Genomic DNA, 16,895 nt, shown 5'->3' with positions numbered 1-16,895 from the left:
AAAGCTTGATGTGGTGGAAATCATAGATCATGATAATCTTCAAATGTCTCATGAGGAAATGCTATACACAGTAACTTATGAAATAGGTATACTACTTTTATCTGTGCTATGTATTGGGGAGCCATACAAGACTTCATTTTACGAAAGGATTCCCTTGCACAAAAGTTAAGTTTGAAGACCACTGATCTCTTCATCCCCCTCCAAATAAGCCTCTCAGAACTGTTGATAGATTCGTAAAACATGTTTAACAAATTTCAGCCATCATTATTTCCTACAGATAGAGAAATTGAGGCCTAGGTTGACTAAATGACTTGCCCAACACATCCAGATATTTAGCAGCAAAGCCAGAATTTTACCTGTGTCTTGACTCCTAGATCATTTTTCCTTTCACTCTATTGCAACCTCCAGATTCCATCCCCAACAAAACAGCTACAATGTTAAGTCTTCCAGGCATGGGCTGTATTTACTGTCCCTTTGATCTATCCTTTTCTTAGTCCTGGGAACCAAGAGGGGAAGAGAGAGAGAGAGAGAGAGAGAGAGAGAGAGAGAGAGAGAGAGATCTCACCAGAGGACCCACCAAGATGTTCTTATTTTGACATCTTTAACACTGAAAAGGGACAAAAAAGTGACAATCCTGCTTTTAAATGTTTATCCCATTTTCCTTATAAAAACACTTATATGTGGCAGACCATGGATCCTAAATTTTGATCAGAAATATGATCTTTCTTTCAGTGGTCCCAAAGATAACCAATTGTTTAGAGCCTAGAGGAAAGGGAAGAACCCACAGCTACCATGAATGAATAAATGGTGAGTTCTGACCATCATCCTCCAACTCTACAAACTGTGGCACTACACACAAATTTAAGATATCCACAAACCCCACTTTTGAAAACTTTAGTCACTTATGCAGCCTGTTCTGAAGATACTTTCAAACCATTCCTTCTCCATCCTTCTCCCTTCCTCTATACATCAATATACCCTTGTCTATGCCTGTCTTTCTAGTCTTTGAACACCTCCAAATTCAGGCTTAGAGCAACAAATGAGTAAATGAGGAAAAAATTAAAGCCCTAAACCTCTTTACAAAGGCTTAAATGTATGATTAGAATATTATTGTAATATCTACATGGCAAATAATAGGAACTCAATAAATACTTGAATTAATAAATTTGTTTTACATATTTTTACTGAATATTTCTCATTTTCTGCCTACATGTTAAAGTGATTGTTGAAAAGTACACAGATTGATAAAATGAATAACTCAGTAAGCAAAGCTGCCTTTATAGGGAGGTTCGGCCCATGCCCCGCAACACTAGGCTACTTGCTGGTGGGTTTTAGTGATGGTGATGAGTGATTCACCTGAATTCAGCCATCTTTAACCTACTCCCCCTTGTGGTTAGTGTGAGACATTTTAAGGTGTCTGGTGTGGCTTTCACTCCTTTAGCACTATGTTCTGACCTAGAGATAAAATAATTCACGGACAAAACCAAACTCAAAACCAAAACATTTTAAGAGTGCACTAGTCTAATGTGAATGCGGAAAGACCTAGAGAGCCAGGCCCTTTTCTCTTGATCTCTTTCTTTCCTAAGCAGCTCCTTCACCTTCATCAAGACTCAGCTCAGGACAAATCCCTTCCAGAAAGTTTGTTCTGGTTTCTTGCTCTGTGAGTTGGGGCCTCACCTTGTGACTGCCTTTATCAAAGAGCCTATCACTCTGTGTCTCTGCTCACTAGGTAGGTATCCCCAGTGGACTGTGAACAACCGGAGGTGGGGGCAGGAACTGTGTCTTGCATTTCTTTATTCCAAAATGTCTTCTTTTGCCAGCTATAGAGTAGATGTTCAGTAAATGTTTGTTGAAATAAATAAGTGGTTCTTGCCACTAAAAACTTTAGACCATTGGCATAATATCTCAGGTTGCAATTTTCTCATTTACAATCTTAGAGATTTAGGACTTTAAGTCCCTAAAGAGTCTGGGTGTCTGGAATTACATTTATTATCAAAATATTCTGTAAGAATTGGTCCCCTTTTGACTTTCAAGTTCTTTTATTTGGGGGCTTTTGAATATCTTTTTGGCTCTATAGAATTGTATGTCATGGTATGTTAATATTAGAGGTGGGAATGGAAAATAGCCTGGCAGTTACTAGCAAAGATGGCATTGAAGAGATTTCTTCATAAGTAATTGTCTGAATGATTATTTTCCAAAGAAAATCACACATTCCATATGGACCTCAAATAAGTTTTTATTTACATTTTTTACTCCATTTGAAGACATACCAGCTTGTGGAGAGGTCTAGAAGTATTTCTCCTCTTGGCTTGGAGTTCCCAACATATCAAGTTTTAATAATATTTGACTCAGGACCACAAAGCATTATTTAGCAAATATACAGTTTGTGTTGAAGACATTTGAGGAAACCAGACCACAGGAAGAAAAATACTGCATGATCTCACTTATATATGAAATCTTTTAAAACACTGAATAAATAGAAATGGAGAGTATAATGGCGATTGGGGTGGGAGGACGGGGGAAATGGGCAGATGTAGGTTAAAGGGGACAAAGTTGCAGTTATATAGGATGGATTAGTGTAGAGATCTAATGAATAACATGAGGAAGACAGCTAAAAATATTACACACTGGAAATTTGCTAAGAGAGATTTTAGGTGCTTTCACCACACACACAAAAGTATGTGAGAGGATAGATATATTAGTTTACTTGACTATAGTAATCACTTTATTGTGTATGTGTATATCAAAACATTGTGCTGTACATCTTAAATATATACAATAAAGCAAGTGTTCAAGCTGCCCAAGATCTAGAAGACATCAGAGAGGATTGTATACAAGTCTGGCAGTGAGGCCAGCTGAGAATTCATTGTCTCATCCCATGTCTCTCTTTTGTTTTTGTGAGAATTTGGGTCCATCTGAGGCAGAGAGTTGTGTACTCTAAGGATACTGAAAGCTGGAACTTTTGTTCTCCTAAAGTAGGAAGCACTCAGAAGTGGGAATGTTTTCAGGAGACAGTCCTTTCAGAACTGAGGTAAAAATTTTTCAAATTAAAAAAAAATTTTGGAGGCCATGGAAAGAAACTGATATTTTTAATGAACTAAGTTAGGACAGGAGGACTCTTCAACTGGTCGGAAAATAGAATTTTAAGTAAAGGGAAGAAAAATAAATGTAGATATCAGGATGTTTGTTGTTAGGCAATAATTTTGGGGTGTGTATGTGTGTGGTGGTGGTGGTAGTGGTGTTGTTTGAGCCTTACTGCTAGTTTGTAAAGATGGACTTTTCGATTATAAACAAAACTGCAGGTCAGGCATTGTGGCTTATGCCTGTAATCCTAGCGCTTTGGGAGGCTGAGGCGGGCGGATCACCTGAGGTCAAGAGTTCGAGACAAGCCTGACCAACATGGAGAAATCCCGTCTCTACTAAAAAATACAATATTAGCCAGGCGTGGTGGCATGTGCTGTAATCCCAGCTACTTGGTAGGTTGAGGCAGGAGAATTGCTTGAACCTGGGAGGTAGAGGTTGATGTGAGCCGAGATCGCACCTTTGCACTCCAGTCTGGGCAACAAGAACAAAACTCTATCTCAAAAAAAAAAAGAAAAAAAAAGAAAAAGAAAACTGCAGTTTGAAATGTAAAATGACCCTATAATGAGGCCTGAATTTTCCTTTACTGCAGTCTTTTCAGGAATATAGGCACAGGTTAATCTGTATATACAGGATTATGTTAGCCTCTGAGAGACTCTGGAAAAGGGTTGTCCTATTAAAGTCATAAAGGCTCTTCTTTTCCTTCAAAGAGTATTTTTTTTTCTGTGTAGAAAATCTACCAGAAAACCTTACCAAATTTCTCAGGATGGCAAAAGGAGTTATCTTAGATCTTCTATTCATGTTTGGGAATTCTAATAAACTGAATTCATCTTTTTGTTTATTTGTTTGTTTTGTTTTAAATTTTTGTGAGTACATCGTATATCTATATAGTTATAGGGTACATGAAATATTTTGATATACGCATACAATGCATAATAATCACATCAGGGTAAATAGGATATCCATCATCTCAAGCATTTATCCTTTGTGTTTCAAACAATCCAATTATAGTCTTTTAGTTATTTTTAAATGTACAATAAATTATTGTTGATAGTAGTCACTCTGTCATGCTATCAAATACTAAATTTTATTCCTTCTATCTAATTATGTTTTTGTACCTATTAACCATCCCCACTTACCCCTCACCCCCCTGCCAAACTATCCTTTTCAGTCTCTGGTAACCATCATTCTACTATCTCCATAAGTTCAATTGTTTTTATTTTTCAATCCCACAGATAAGTGAGAACATGAAAAAGTTTGTCTTTCTGTGCCTGGCTTATTTCACTTAACATAATGACCTCCAGTTCCATCCATGTTGTTGCAAATTTTTGTGAGTACATCGTATATCTATATAGTTATAAGGTACATGAAATATTTTGATATACGCATACAATGCATAATAATCACATATTATTATGTGAATAATAATATTATTCACATAATATTATTATGTGAATAATAATAATCACATATTATTATGTGAATAATAATCACATATTATTAATTATTATTATGTGATTATTATTAATAAAGGATATTATTCTTTTTTATGGCTGAATAGTACTCCATTGTGTATATGTACATTTTCTTTATCCATTCATCTGTTGATGGATGCTTAGGTTGCTTTCAAATTTTAGGTATTGTAAACAGTGCTGCAACAAACATAGAAGTGTAGACATCTTTTCAATATACTGATTTCCTTTCTTTTGGGTATATACCTAGCGGTGGGATTGCTGGATCATATGGTAGCTCTATTTTTAGTTTTTTGAGGAAACTCCAAACTGTTCTCTGCGGTGATCGTACTAATTTACATTCACACCAACAGTGTACAAGGGTTGCCTTTTCTCCACATCCTTGCCAGCATTTGTTATTGTCTGTCTTTGGATATAAGCCATTTTAACTTAGGTGAGATGATATCTCATTGTAGTTTTGATTTGCATTTCTCTGTTGATCAATGATGTTGAGCACCATTTCATATATCTGTTTGTCATTTATATGTCTTCTTTTGAGAAATGTCTATTCAGATCTTTTGCCCATTTTAGAATAGGATCATTGGATTTTTTCCCTATAGAGTTATTTGAGCTCCCTATATATTCTGGGTGTTAATCCTTTGTCAGATGGGTAGCTTGCAAATATTTTCTCCCATGCTTTGAGTTGTCTCTTCACTTTGTTGATTGTTTCCTTTGCTGTGCAGAAGCTTTTTAGCTTGATGCGATTCCATTTGCCCATTTTTGCTTTGGTTGCCTGTGCTCATGGGGCATTACTCAAGAAATCTTTGTCCAGTCCGATGTCCAGGAGAGTTTCTCCAATGTTCTTTTTTTTTTTTTTTTAGTAGTTTCATAGTTTTAGGTCTTATATGTAAGTCTGTAATCCATTTTAATTTGATTTATGTATATTGTGAGAGATAGGGGTCTAGTTTCTGCATGTGGATATTCAGTTTTCCCAGCACTGTTTTTTGGAGAGACTGTCCTTTCCCCAGTGTATGTTCTTGGCACCTTTGTCAAAAATGAGTTCACTGTAGGTGTATAAATTTGTTTCTGGATACTCTATTCTGATCCATTGGTCTATGTGTCTGTTTTTGTGCCAGTCAGTACCATGCTGTTTTGGTTTCCACAGCTCTGTAGTATTATTTGAAGTCAGGTACCGTGATTGCTCCAGTTCTGTTTGCTTTGCTCAGGATAGCTTTGGCTATTCTGGGTCTTTTGTGGTTGCATATAAATGTTAAGATTATTTTTTTCTATTTCTGTGAAGAATGTCATCAGTATTTTGATAGGGGTTGCATTGAATCTGAAGAATGCTTTGGATATATGGACATTTTAATAATATTGATTCTTGCAATCTATGAACATGAAATATCTTTTCATTTTTTGTGTATTCTCTTCAACTTCTTTTATCAGTGTTTTATAGTTTTCATTGTAGAGATCTTTCACTTCTTTGGTGAAGCTAATTCTCAGTTATTTTTTGTAGTTATTGTAAGTGTGGTTACTTTCTTAATTTTTTTTTTCAGATTGTTTGCTGTTGGCATATAGAAATGCTACTAATTTTTGTATGTTGTTTTTTTATCCTGAAACTTTACCAAATTTATCAGTTTGAATAGTTTTTGTGTGTGTGTGTGGAGTCTTTAGGTTTTTCAAAATATAAGATTATATCATCTGCAAACAAGAATAATTTGACTTCTTCCTTTCCAATTTAGATGCCCTTTATATCTTTCTCTTGTTTGATTGCTCCAGTTAGGACTTCCAGTACTATGCTGAATAACAGTGGTGAAAGTAGGCATCCTTGTCATATTACAGATCCTAGAGGAAAAGTTTTCAGTTTTCCTTCATTCAATATGATACTAGCTGTGGGTCTGTCATATTTGGCTTTTATTGGGTTGAAGTATGTTCCTTTATACCAATTTTTTGAAGGTTTTATTAATCATGAAGAGATATTCAATTTTATCAAATGCTTTTTCAGTATCAATTGAAATGATCATGTAATTTTTGTCTTTCATTCTGTTGATATGATGTATCATATTCATTACTTTGTGTATGTTGAACCATCCTTGCATCCCTGGGATAAATTCAATTTAGTCATGATGAATGATCTTTTTTGTTGAATTCAGTTTGCTAGTATTTTGTTGAGGATATTTGCATCAATGTTCATTAGGGATTTTGCCTGTATTTTTCTTTTCTTTTTTTGATGTGTCTTTGTCTGGTTTGGTATCAGGGTAATACTGGCTTCATAGAATGAATTTGGAAGTATTCCCTCTTCTATTATTCAGAGTAGTTTCAGTAGAATTGGTGTTAGTTCTTTTTTAAATGTCTGATAAAGTTATCATGTTGTTTCTGAGCTCTAACAAATAATATAAGCTTGTTTACTTTGTGACAACAAAAATTTGTTTCTCTAGGAATGCATATGCATTCCCACTTTTTATGTCTGTTCCTAGAAAAATAATTGTGTATTCATATATCGGGGCCATTGAACTTTTTTTTAAGAAAATAGAAAAACAGGCATAACTTTACTTTTAATTTGTGGGGCACTATTAATAAACCTAGTACATCTGTAGCACCTCAATGATGTTGAAGCAGGAAATTTCCCTGACCCCTCTGTGGGCAGGAACTGGAGTGCAGGCACTGGAACTAGTCAGCTGCTTCAGCACCGGCAGGGGCAAGCTCTACTCACTCGAACCCACAGTGCTTAACCCCTTGCTGAAGGGAGTATGCAGGTGAAGAGGTGCACGAGCTGGGGTGGGCGTTTTGGGGTGCAAGCAGAGACAAACTTTGTACCGGTCCTGTGGCAGTGTCTTGAGGGTGCCCGTGACCGCTGAAGCCCCAGAAGGAGTGTTGTAGTTAGTGCTCTTTTAGCTTTGCCATCCATGGACAGCTTAAGTGTTAACAGCTCAGTAGAGGGTCAGTATGACAGCCTTTTGCACCCACACCTGAGTTCTTTTCTGGCATCCAGGAAGAATGTTGTATAAATGAATTTGAAGGATGGTCAATGTGGGGGATTTTATTGCCAATGAAGGTGGCTCTCAGCAGGAAGGGGAGCTGCAAAGGGGATGGATTGGGGGAAGGTAATCTTTCTCTGGAGTCTGGCTGGGGATGGCCAAACCCCTCTCCAAAGCTGTGCCATCAAGCTGTGCCTCTGAAGTCAAGCTGCTTCTCTCCAACGGTAGTTTCTGACATCCAGCTGCATCTCCTCTTCTCCTCTCTCTGCTGGCTGAGCCTGGGGTTTGTATGGGCACAGGATGGGGGCAGGGGAGGCCATGGGTGGTTTTGGAAAAGGCAATATTCAAGCGGGAAAACAGGGATGTATGTTCTCACTTTGGGCCACAGTTCCAGGCTTGAAGGTGAGGCCCTCGCTGGGGACCTGCCCTCTTCTGCACAGAATTTTCCTGTCTCCTGTCCCTATCAATGTGAAAATTGGTTTTGATTTAAAATGATTAAATATTAGTTAACAGAATCAAAAGTTTTTTGTTGCTAGAGAGACTTAAAAAATAGATCCCCCATTGATCTATTTTTAGGTTTTGTGGTGATAGAGCCTGGCACTTAAGGGACATTCAATAAATATTTGTTGACTCATGATTGACAAGTGTGAACTTTGAGGCTAAAATGAAAAGTCCACTTAGAGTATAAGAAGTTTATATAACTTACCTTAACCACTGTAATGATTTTAGCTGAAGTTTTCATTTTTCTTCCTTCATTTGGATTTCCTGACCTCTGAAAAGTGGAAGACAATTTTAGGTTAACAAAAGTGTCTCTAGGCCAGGCGTGATGGTTCATGCCTGTAATCCCAGCACTTCGATGCCAAGCCAGGAGGATCACTTGAGCCCAGGAGTTTGAGACCAGCCTGGGCAATATAGCAAGACCGTCTCTCTACAAATTTTTTTTTTTAAATTAGCTGGGTATGGTGGCACATTCTTGTAGTCCCAGCTATGCAGGAGGCTAAGGTAGGCTAAGGTAGGAGGATCACCTGAGCCTGGAGGTCAAGGCTGCAGTGAGCTGTGATCTTTCCACTGCACTGCAGCATGAGTGACAGAACAAGACCCTGTCACAAAAAACAAACAAATAAAAAAAATCTCTAAAACCTCTAAAATAATGTGATGGCTGGGATTAGCTTCAAAATAATGAACAAGATGGGCTACAAGTTCATCACTGTTGAAGTTGAATGGTTCATACATGGGGGTGCATTATATTATCCTCTCTACTTTTATATGTGTCTAAAACTTTTCAACACGTAAAGTTAAAAAAAGGATTTATAAGGTTGAAATGTAGTTCCTGTGTTTTTCCCAAACATTTATTTCTCATTCTGGGTCCCTTACTTAAAAGACAAATGGGGTTGGGGAAAGCATTTCCAGGCTCCAAAAATTTGATAGTATTGCTTATCTCCCTAATCGTAGGCCTCCTCTTTAGAAGCTTCTGGACAAGAATAAAGGCTTTGGGAAGCTTCCCAAGGCTTATGGTTGAACAGCCTACTTTAGTTTCCATTACCTTCTTTTCTGGGTGGAGAAAAAAGCCCTTTAGGTTCAACAATTTACAGGGATGTGGCAGGGGAGGTGGTTTTCCATTGAGAACGAGATAATGGCAGCATTCCTTGCCTGAGAAAGGAGCTGTAAGGTGCTGTTGCCTCAGGGCAAACTCCAGACAACTGAAAGCAGCTGTTACGGACTGGGCTGGCTTTTAATTAATTATTTTGGTAATTGTGTCAGCAATTTTCCCTTTTCCTTAGTCTTTGAAAAAAAAAAGCAAACACATCTAACTGTTTATGTAACTACTAGAAGAAACATGAGGTTCTTAGCAACTGACCTAGTGTACCTTGACCGAATTGTATCATGTTTTGTGGGCGTGGACTGCCATATAATTTGTGAGTCTTTTTTGATCACTCGGGTTTTGCTGGTAATATTTCAACAAAGGGGAGGAGACATTCGGGGCTGTCTTTGCTCTTGCCTTGTGAGATGCTCTCACCCTGCTCCAGTATAATTGAGACAATATGAGTTTTAACCTTTTTTCCCCCATTAAGAAATGCTCAAATTTATATATAGAATACTGAAATCCAATATATATTTAAGAAGTTATCTCTAAACAGTATAAAAGAAACCAAATACATTTGTAACACTACAATGATGTAAAAATTAGTTTTGTTTGACTTAAAATGATTAAATATTGGTTAACAGAGTCAATACTTTTTTATTGCTAGAAAGACAAAAAAACAAACCGTGGAGATTATTCTATCTGAAAGTTCTTATTTATACAGTAGAAGTTACTGATGCCCAGAAAAGCAGTGTGACTTGTCCACTATCACAGGTCCCTTTGAGAAAACTCAAGTTGCTTTTGCTCTCTCTGAAAAGTAGTTTTACAGGGCCTGACAAGAAAATTCACTCAGCACAGCCATAGTTCAAAAGTTAGTGAGCTATAGGAGCTATGGCAGAGTAGAAAAATGAATTTGCTGTCATCTGCTGTTTTATTTTATGCAAGACACATACCATGGGACCTCCAGCTTTAGGGTTCTCAGGGAGACAATGTAATGTAATGTTTCTATTACAGAAAAAAATAGAGAAAACTCAGCCATAAAATATCCAGTTCAAAAATTCAGTTAATGTGCATTTGGGAAATCAAAATATCCTTCTCATATTCAAAGAAAATAATTGCTGTTAAAGTCAATTTGGGGGAAGTCTGCTTTTAATAATACTTTCTTTAGAGAATAGTCACTCAAAAAATTGAGAAAACAGATTCAGCTTCAAGTCAAATATTCTCTATGGACTATACTGATAAGACAGAAATTGGGGGCAGGGGGAGTCTTTTAGAAAAGAATCAGTAAATGGAAAATATATTACCAAGTGAAAAGCATCTAACATTTCATTTCTCCTGAAAGAATATTTATAAGAATTAACTTTCCTCTGTGTATGAAGTGTATATTATTTATAGCTATTTAAAGCTACTAAAAGAAAATTGAAAAAGACAATTTAAAAGTGTTTACATTCTCTTAACCTTTTTCATTTTGACTTATTCCAACCACTGCCACCATACATAGAAACTTTCCCCATTCTAAAGGAGACAGAGACCACTTTGGAGAACAAAAGTGGCTTTAAACACTTATCTTGTGGTCTTGGGAGAGTGGAGAAAAGAGGGGGAAAGGGGAGGAAAGTAAGGAGGGTAGAAGAAAGGACTCCTTTCTAACAAACCTTTTAAGAGCAATATTCTTAGAAATATTTAACTCCTATAAACTTTGCCTCACGTATTTGCCAAGTGCTAAAAAAAAAAAAAAAAAAAAAAAAAAAAAAAAAAAAAAAAAGTAAAGGAGACAGTAATAATAGTGGGCTATAAAGGTGGAAGGAAGACAACAAAGATAACTCCAGGAAAGGAACAATGCCTGTGCACTGACCCTGGGGAAGGAAGCAGGGGCATATACGTCTGGACCCTTGAGTTGCGAAGCACTTGACCTTCAGTTCCTCTGTGGATGATGTAAAATAAAGAGCATCCCCCACTTATTTTAATTCCAGTTAACTGAAGTGCATGAAACTTGAGAACTGGGTCATCTGTTCCCCTTAGTGCTAATGAGAAAGTTTGAACTGAGTAATTTCACATGTATGAGCTGGATTATCTATCAAAATGATTTCCTGAAAAAATTGGATAGTGATATACTGTGGATATTATTTATACATAATACTATTGACATACTGCAGATATTATTTTAAAGGGTCTCAGAACTTTTCTTTGCTCATGATCTACTGTAAGAAATACATTTGATATCACAACACACATATGCAAACATGTAAATCTAAATTACTGAAATGGAAGTTTCATTTAAAAAATACTTTTCCGGCTGGGTGCAGTGGCTGATGCCTGCAATCCCAGCACTTTGGGAGGCCAAGGTGGACAGATCACCTGTCGGGAGTTCAAAACCAGCCTGACCAACATGGAGAAACCCAATCTCTACTAAAAATACAAAAATTAGCCGGGCGAGGTGGCACATGCCTGTAATCCCAGCTACTTGGGAGGCTGAGGCAGGAGAATCCCTTGAACCCGGGAGGCGGAGGTTGCAGTGAGCTGAGATCATGCCATTGCACTCCAGCCTGGGCAACAAGAACAAAACTCCATCTCAAAAAAAAAAAAAAAAAAAAAAAAAATACTTCTCCTTAGTAGGCATGATGCATTCTGATATTTTTCCATTTCACTGTATTTTTTTTTTTAATTCTGTGTTCTAATCCATTAAATTGATTTTACCACCTACAAAAGAATTGAGACTCAGAGTATGAGTCAAAATCACAAACATAAACAAATCAGGGTGCTGACTGTACTCGAGAATAATATGAAATTCAAGTATATTTTATTTGAAACAAACAAGTCTGGTAGAATCCAGAAGTTATCAAATTTGTGTTTTATTTGTCATAATGTAAAACTTCAAATTTTTCAGAATCAGATATTTTTCCAATTAGCATGTGGCTTATGCTGGTAAAAGACAATTTGGCAGCATAGCTCTTTTAAATATTAGACATTTTGCAATGAGAAGAATAGTGATTTCTCAGTTCTGGGGGCTCTAGTATAAAGTTGGAGCCTTAGATAAGAAAGAAAATCTTCTAAATAGAGAATTGCAAGAAGGAACTGACAACAATCTGGAGATAGAAAAGGGTTCTTAAAAATTGCAAAATACTTACTAACACATTGCCCACTTACCATTGAATTTAGCTTTCCACAGGATGATGAATGCTTCCAAGAATTTCACAGTTAAAGTATCTTAAAGGTTTGCGTTCCAATGCCCTGCTCAATAAATGCAGGATTCCCTTCTGTGTTATTCCTTCAATCATTAAAAATATACTTATTAAATATCCACAATATGTCCAGAGATGCAGAAAGCAACAAAATTTAAAAAGCTGTCCTCAGGGTGCCTACAATTAGAAGAGATAAAAGATGAGCAAAAATATCCTAAAATGGATGCTTATCCCCAATAAGCAGTGAGCTCCCCCTATTTCTTTTCTCCTGCCACAGTAACTCAGTTCCTTTGATTACTGGCTACTTCTTTATTAGAGAGCTCTGGTTGTTAGAAAGTTTTTTACGTTGAATTGTTCCTTCCGTGACATCAGTCCAAATTCTATTTCTGTCCTTGGTGGCCATACAGTTAAAAAAGAAACAAATTCAGAGTAAACCCCGCTTTACCAGATTGACATCAAGAGGGGAGACACATTCCTAAGACCCCATGAAAATCTGAGCGGAACACACCCACTGGCATCCCAGTTTGAGAAATGGTAACTCCTGGACTGAATCCTAAAACAGAATCAGAACCATAGACTATTTTAGTTGACAGAGACCCCTCAAAGATATTTAGCTAACTTCTATAATTCTTTAAATAGGAAAATGAGTTTGCAACCTAATCCACTGAAATATTTTCTAGGAGACGTGATTCTGATTTTATCAAGGACATCAGTGGGAAAATAGGATTCACTTTTCAGAAGTTTAATTAAGTCAACTTTGCTGCAACAGATTTTTATTTTTTACCCCTGAGGCTGATATTTGATATGGTTTAGCCCCTAAAGTAACCTTAAACATAAGGCTCTGGACTTTTTGATGAAGAATTTGTGTACATAATATCCCCAAGTGAGCTGAAGTTAAGAAGAACTAGTACGAACAACTAATAAATTGTAGTACAGGCTACAATTTATGTAGTACATAGCTTTTTCAAGCTATGGATTATTATTGTTATTATACTATATTCACAGTTTACAATGCGTATTCACAAACCTGCTCTTTTTAAGCCTTGCAATAATCTTTGAAGTAGGTTTTTTAAACCTTTCTTTCACAAAAGTGACCTAAGAAAGAATTGCTCTTACACTCGTAGCAAATGAGAACTGGAATAGCATAAAGATTTTCTAGTTTAACTCCTTGATTTCATAGAACCTGAGGCATGTAAGGGTTAAGCAACATGGTAGATTTAGGACTAGAACTCAGGAATAAGACTCTCAGGAGATCTCTTTGCCTGAGGTTCTACACCTATTTGCCAGAATCCTGTGGGGGTAATCTGTAAGTCTCACCAGTTTCCTCTAAACATTTATCAATTGGACCATGTTATACCTCGTGTTACACAAATTTGTTTCCTCACTTGGCTATAACTTGGACATCTTTCTATGTTGATACCTATGTTGTGATCTCATTGTTATTTCTGAAGGGTGAAATAATTGTACAGTAAGTATGCTCCAATGCAGTGATACCTATTATTTGTGCCAGTGTCAGTCTTGACTTGTCTGTGCCTATGCCATATTAGTTATTAAATATTTTGAAGAATGATTCCTAGTCCTTTCTCTGTATTCCAAAATCGAGCAGCTGTATCTCTCAATTCTTGAATGTAGCCCACTAGATTTCTCAACAAACCTAGAGCTTAACAAAGGCTAGAACTATGTGATAAGCATGCAGATCTTCACAATGCAAGGCAGACAATCTGGTGTTCTGAGAGCAAGACTGAGGTCTTTCTGTAGATGCCCAGGCCATATGTGGAAGTTGACACTTGGCAACAACAGGTAACTTTTGTTATTTTATTTTCCACAAAAATTCTGACTGTTAGAGAACCTTCCGTGGGTATTCTAATCATTTCTGCTCTTTTGGGCAAATTTAAAGACATTGTAATCCTTAATGATAGTCTCTGAGAGGTAAGAAAGCAGGATTTCTTCCTCCGTACCATCTTGAGTCACAATTGCACATGCGCAAACAGTTGAGCTGAATATCCTTTGATGGAGTCACCAAAATGGCTGAAAAGGGCAATGATTTGATTGATGGCAAAATCAGATGTTTGCCATTTGATGGTAGAATTGGATGAGGAAATATTTTGGAATCTCCTCTCGATTTTCTCATCAAGTATAGTTTTGACAGGATGCAGAATGTAAAGTAGTTTGGTGTTTTTTTACTCCTAACTTCAAGATAGAAAACTTTCACCACCCTTGTGAATTCCTAATGAATTCTGTATTATTCAGTTTCATGTGTTGCCAACATTTATGCCTTGCAGAAAAATAAGCAACTCCATAGTGTTTTAAATTAGATATTTGTGATTTTGACTCATGTGTCTGTCAAAATGACAGTTACAGTGTCACATTGGACTGTTGGGATTTGCAGCATGTTGGAAAATCGAACCTCTTCCTTTGCAGTAAATGTGAAACCATAATTCATGTGAGTTCCTTTTTTTTTTCTCCTGTCATCATCAACTAACCTCCAAAATAATAATAATAATGTAATCATGAGGCGTACTGTGGGAAAGTGTCTGGTCTGGCTGGTTGAGCAATGAATGAAGCTGATAGTGGTGATGGGTGGTGTAGCTGTTTTTTCCAGGGAGTCAAGCTTTTTAGATCTCTGACAAATGGAATTACTCTTTATTTTTCATTTACACATTGACTCACAGCATAATACCTGGTGCCGTTTAATGGAACCCATTACCCAATCTAAACAAATTTACTTTAATAATCCACTTATTTCTGTAATCATGATGTATTCATCTTATGGGCTAGAAGAAATGGAGGAAGAAACAAATACATTTTGAAAGCCTAAAAGCTCCTATTATCACGCTATCAAGGCATAACTTGATAGGGCCTGAAAGCCGTATTTTTGTTTTATCAAGGCAAACTTTAAATTAAAATAAAACTTATACTCATCTTAAAACAGAAAACATTCTTCTCATGGTAAGACACAGAGCAGTGTAAATTACACACATGCATGATGACATCAGAAGTAGCTAACAGACGTGCTCCAACCGGAATTAATGTAGGACCAACTCTCAATGTGTTCTCATTCAAACTTCAGCATACTTCACCAGTCAATATGATTTGGTTTAGGTTTTCTTATTTTAGGTACTTTTATGAAAATGACAGATATTGCTTTTATCCCCTTCCTCTCCTGTCCCTCACCCAACATGCACACAATTAAATTATGTAATTGTGTATTATTGTCAAATGACAGAGAGTCTATTTCTGGAGGTTCTGTTATACTACCCTCAATTTTCTCCTGTACCAACAAGCCTATTGACAACATCTACATATTTGCTCTTAGATATTCCTTGTTTGATCTAAGGAACTGAATCCTGTTTAAATGAAAGCAAACACCCCTAAGAGGGGTAATGTTTAAAGATTGGATCAGTCATTAACACCATAACACAAATTGTTGAATTCAGGTAATTAGCATTTATTGCAGGGCTTTTGAGGGCCTGTGTCAGGTCCAGTGACAGTAAAGACATACCCTTGAGGAGCTTTTGACTTTTGTCCTTGTTTCATTTGGTAATGTTGGATAAGTTGATTCACTTTTGGGCTCAAGTTTGTCATCTGTGAATTGAAGGGACTGGATTACAGTAATGGCTTTTTAAATATCTGGGGATTTCCAGGCTCTAACTCTGGAAAGAAAAGGAGCTGTAACCAGTAGCTCTTGGTTCACTTATTTATACTTAGGCCTTTTTGAAACTTTTTTTTTGAAGACAGGAATTTTCAGCTAAAATATTAAAAATTAACAGTTCTGGAAATAACCCTACTGGATGATTTTCAAGATCTTTTTAAAAATCGTTGCCTCCAGTGGCATTCAACATTCTGTAATTTGACCCTATTTCCTCTATTCACAATAGGATAACCTCCTAAGAGGACATTTTCACAGAGAAGAGAGAAGTCCAGTAGGGCACTCTCTGGGGGTTTCTTGGCATTGGTCAGACAAAGACCTAAAGTGTTTAGTGCTGTGTGTGCCAGTGTGGATGTGCAGGAGGTTGCACCCAAGCTCAGCTTGACAATTTCTCAAATTTACCAAAGGCTAGGCCTGGGGCTCACCAGAGCCTGGGCCACCAACTTTGTGAGAAAAAATTTCCCTCTGAGGAACTTAATTTCCACCAATTCTTCCACTTCAGAAATGTCATTTCTGTCTAAGAAGTGCATTTCCTGCTACTTTTCAGAAAGAAGTTTGGGGCTTCAATAATTCCACTGGCTACATTTCAGCAGGCAAAATGTAGGTTAAAAATATACATAGGAAAAAGGAACTTTCTACACAATAATCTCATCTGATATGGAGAAACTTTAAATACAAACCATATTATGCCTTTGGCTCTTTTCCTCCAGCCCCAACTTGGAATCATTTCTGGAATTGTTCCAAAAAAACTCTCTTAACAATGTCAAAAGAAATGTTAGGACACTCTTTCAACAGTCCTTTAAAATATTAGAAAGTGCAAAAATCACTAACTGATTTGAACTGACCAAAACAGAGAAGGGCTTGTTGTTTGGCATGATTTTTATGATGCTCAGATAAAATCTCTTCTTGGACTGAGAGTACAAATGGAAAAGATTGAAAGCTATCTGGAATCCTTTTTATTGGGGGCCATAGGGT

The 16,895-nt window shown here is 36.8% G+C and overlaps 1 long non-coding RNA gene across 1 annotated transcript in view; it reads left to right on the top strand.

Moving 5' to 3' along the window:
• The first annotated feature begins 248 nt into the window (after nucleotides 1-248).
• Nucleotides 249-16,895, top strand: part of LOC100939902 (uncharacterized) — a 46,017-nt gene continuing 29,370 nt past the window's right edge. Inside the window, exon 1 of the long non-coding RNA XR_010139358.1 lies at nucleotides 249-807. This is a non-coding gene — a long non-coding RNA (uncharacterized LOC100939902). The remainder of the gene's footprint in view (nucleotides 808-16,895) is intronic.

This window comes from Pongo abelii, chromosome 2 (assembly GCF_028885655.2).
Source record: "Pongo abelii isolate AG06213 chromosome 2, NHGRI_mPonAbe1-v2.0_pri, whole genome shotgun sequence".
Classification (NCBI taxonomy): domain Eukaryota; kingdom Metazoa; phylum Chordata; class Mammalia; order Primates; family Hominidae; genus Pongo; species Pongo abelii.
Note: the sequence above shows the minus strand (reverse complement) of the source record. Positions and strands in the feature narration are given on the sequence as shown.